Source organism: Colobus angolensis, unplaced genomic scaffold (assembly GCF_000951035.1).
Source record: "Colobus angolensis palliatus isolate OR3802 unplaced genomic scaffold, Cang.pa_1.0 Scaffold321, whole genome shotgun sequence".
Taxonomy (NCBI): domain Eukaryota; kingdom Metazoa; phylum Chordata; class Mammalia; order Primates; family Cercopithecidae; genus Colobus; species Colobus angolensis.
The window spans coordinates 2,299,230-2,303,436 of NW_012116500.1; the positions used below are offsets into that span (position 1 = coordinate 2,299,230).

General features: G+C 40.2%; 1 pseudogene; it reads right to left on the reverse strand.

Annotated features, from left to right (window-relative positions):
* Positions 1-526: 526 nt before the first annotated feature.
* LOC105518590 lies at positions 527-2,991 on the reverse strand (annotated as a pseudogene).
* Between the last annotated feature and the right edge of the window lie 1,216 nt (positions 2,992-4,207).

The following is a 4,207-nucleotide window of genomic DNA, read 5'->3' on the forward strand; positions in this document are numbered from 1 at the left end:
ATAATGGCTTGGGCATTTTCAAATTTGGTGAGAACAGTAAACCCAAAGGTCCAAAACATTTAAAAAGTTTCTGGACTAGAAGCATGGAGAAAACTACACCAAGGTATGTCATAATCAAATTACTCAAAAACAATAATAAAATCTCAAGAGCAGTCAGAAAGATAATACTTATTATTTTTTGTCATAAGGATGACAGTATGTTTCTTACCAGAAACAAAATAAGTGAAAAGGTAATAGAACTATGTTGTTATCTTATTAATATGATTTAATTTTTTTATTAAGCAACATCATCTTTATTTTTCATACCTTTATTTCAGAACAACAAAAATACACAACATCCAATGCTGTTGTCAAAGCAGAGAGGGACTAGGGCTTGAGGCCCTTGTTTCTTGCATTAGACGTAAGGACAGGAGGGAAAAACCACCAGACATCAGCAGAGGGAGCCAGGTGGGATGGGCCACTCAAGGCTGTGAAGGAAGCCATGGGGACGCTATACAGAGGGCACAAGGCTTCCAAGTATAAACTCCTAATCTACTTCCTTTATGCGACACACATCCTCATCACACTCAAGAGGTGGGAACCTCATCAGGAATGGCAGCACTGGATTCCTCTGCTGCCACTTTGCCTTCATTGAAACCTGGACCCAGCCTGATCTTGCAGTGGATGCCACTGGTGTGGGTCTGGGGATCCTTGAGAGAGAAACCAGAAGAGAGCAGTGTGGTTTCAAACAGCAGGACCACCAGGTCCTTGACAGCCTTGTTGTGCTTGTCTGTCTCAGTCTTCTAAAGCAGTGTCTCCATAATGGCGTGGTTGAGGTTGATCTCCAGGAGCATTTTGGCCATCATGTAGCCCACCATAGAGCTGTCCCGAAGTGCCTGGGCTTTCGTGAGCCACCCCATGTTGGCTGTCCAGCTGTAGGTGCTGGTCACAATGTAGCAGTGTGAAGACACAAGACTGTTGGAGATAGCCACTTTGTAAATCTTCCTATGGAAGATTATTTCATGAGCTTGCAGAGTTCTCAAACTTCGCTTTGCTTTCCTCCATTTTTTCTCCTCCTCATCCTCAGGTAGTTTCAGACTCTCCTTGGTAACTGAGACCAGACTCTTCCCATCAAACTCCTTGAGCTGCTGCATGCAGTGGGCTTGGTCATGTGCACCTCCTCAAACCCTGCTTCCATCCTTGCTCCACAAAGCAGAGTTGGCAGCCTGCTCTCTGCTCTCATCAGTGATGTCATAGGCGGAATTCTGTGTCTCCTTCATGCGAGAGACATACTCTGATGGAAATTCCATCTAATCTCCAGACTGGAAGGCATAAAAACACGGCAGCTCAAACAGACATAGCTGGTTAGTGGAGTCCTCATGGGCTCTAAGCTTTAGGTTTTTAGAGAATCTCTCACAGAATTTCTTCTAATTCTCCTTGTCTTCTGCCAGCACAGAGAAGAGCTCAAGATACTTTTTCCTTTTTTCTTTTGTTATTTTGTTTTGTTTTGTTTTGTTTTTGAAGCAGAGTCTCTGTTGCCAAGGCTGGAGTACAGTGGCATGATCTCGGCTCACTGCAACCTCCGCCTCCTGGGTTCAAGTGATTCTCCTGACTCAGCCTCCCAAGTAGCTGGGATTTCTGGCATGCACCACCATGCCTGGCTAATTTTTGTGTTTTTAGTTGAGATGGGGTTTCACCATGTTGACCTGGCTGTTCTCCATCTCCTGGCCTCAAGTGATCCACCCGCCTTGGCCTGAGTTTACAGGAGTGAGCCACCATGCCTCACCTCAAGGCATTTCTTAACAATGTTTTTGCAAATGACTTTCAAGATTTTTCTGTGCTTGAGCACTTCTTGGGAGATGTTCCAGGGCAGAGCTTCACAATCAATGACATTACACATCAAGCTGAGATACTTTGGTATCAACTTCTCACAGCTGTCCATGGTGAACTCACGATGGACACAGACTTTGACGTTGTTCTTTTTCTTCTTCTTGTCAAGGAGGTCAAAGGGAGCTCCTGACAAGGGATGAATAGCAATGCCCTGGATTCCAATTGACCTTCTACAGAGAAATGCTTGAATGCCAAGTGGACTTCCTAGTCATTAGTGAGGCTCTTGCAGAATTCTCCATACTCTTCCTGGCTGATGTCATCAGAGTTTCTGGTACAGATAGGCTTGGTCTCATTTAGCTCTTCCTGATGGATATATTTCTCCTTGATCTTCATGGTTTTCTTTTTCTTATCCTTACTGCTGTCATCCTCCTCATCTGAACCCATATCTTCAATCTTGAGCTTTTCCTCATCATCTTTACCTTCCTCTTCTTTCTCTCCTTTCTCTTTCTCTGTCTCATTGTCACTGATTTTCTTCTTTCATTCATTCCTTCTCCAAATAAAGGGTGATGGGATAACATATGAACTAGGATTGCTTCTTCACTACTTATTTCACCTGCCTCTGTTCTAAGTACTGTCTTGTCTTTTTTAAGGTGGAGGATCACTTTGGTACTCCAGCCAATGGGCTCACTATGGTCAGCACATACAATGAAGGAATGCCCTACAGAAGACTGACTCCAAGGCAGGCTGTTCATCATTGCTGTGCTTTGAGATCACAACCACTTTCTCTGCCACCAGGTAGGCAGAATAAAAGCCAATACCAAATTGCCCGGTCATGGATATGAATACACCAGCCTGAAGAGCCTCCATAAATGCTTTAGTACCAGACTCGGCAATGGTTCCCAAATTATTTATTAAATCAGCCTTGGACATACCAATGCCTGTGCCCAGCAAGTCAGGATGTGTTCCTGAGGGTTGGGGATGATGTCAATGTTTAGCTCTTTACCACTGTCGAACTTGGAAGGCTCTCATAGTAAATCTTGTTCAAGGGATCAGATGCATTAGAAATCTTTTCCAAAGGAAAATCTCTTTGTTGGAATAGAAGGTATTGATGATGAGAGACATGAGTTGGGCAATTTATGCCTGAAAAGTGCAAATCTCTACCTCCTCCTCTTCATCAGGCATCATAAAAGGAAAAGGATTATGAGTACTGGAGAGCAAGGGCACTGCATGCCCGAGACGCTTGCAGCACCAAGGCTACACGAGGATGACTACTGGAACAACATATTTAAAATACTGAGAGGAAAAAAACCCAGCACCTTAGAATGTCAAACTCAGCGAACATATCTTTAAAAAATAAAGGCAAAATGAACACTTATTTTAGATACCAACCATGAAAGAATTCACCAGGAGACCCACACGAGAAAAAATGTTCAAAGTATGCCTTTAGGCAGATAGGAAATGATGTAAGATGAAAGAAGAATATATGAGATAATGTTTTTATTTTAAGGCTCTTGGAAAGATAATAAGCCAATAATGATCGAATGTGAGGTTTATGACATATGTATAGGTAAATATATAATAATAGCATAAGATCAGGAGAGAAGAAAAAGAAGTATACAATTGTAATTTCCTAAACTATACCACAAGTGGTATAATATGTCTTGAAGGAATACTATAAGTTAAACATGAATACTAACAATCCTAAAGCATCACTAAAACCACAAGATAGAGCAAGCACTAATAAGTACAAAGAAGATAAAATGGAATAATAAAGAGTATTGAATTACTTCAAAAGCATTTATAAAAGAGAAAAAGGGAGAACAATCAAATAAAAAAACAGATGGGAGAAATGGAAAACAAAATCTAGATGTGAAAACTAGATTTATCAGCTTTCATATTACATTAGCTACAGTTTAAGCATCCCAATTAAAAGGCAGAGATAACCAAGTTGGATAAAAAAAAAAGTAAGATACTACTACATGCTGCCTGGAAGAAACATATCATAAATTTTAAAAATAGACCAAAAGGTGGCAAATGGAAAACTATACCATGCTAATCCTGAAGAAAAGAGAGCTGGTATGGATGTGTTTTTATCTGACAAATAGATTTCAGAGCAATCAAAAAATTCAAATAAAGAAACCTGATAAATTTTTGTCATGAAAATAGATGCCATAATTTTAACCAAAATTTCAGCAAACACAAACATCTTTTTGAAGAGTAATTAATCATTACCAAGTTTTTTTCCCCCAAATATGCAAAGTTGGTTTATCACTTGAAGACCAATGTATTTGCAATATGAACAACCTAATAAGGAAAAGAAAATTATCATCTCGACAGGTGCAAAGGAAACCAAAAGCATTTGATAAAATCCAATGTCCATTTGTATTAAAAATAAAGC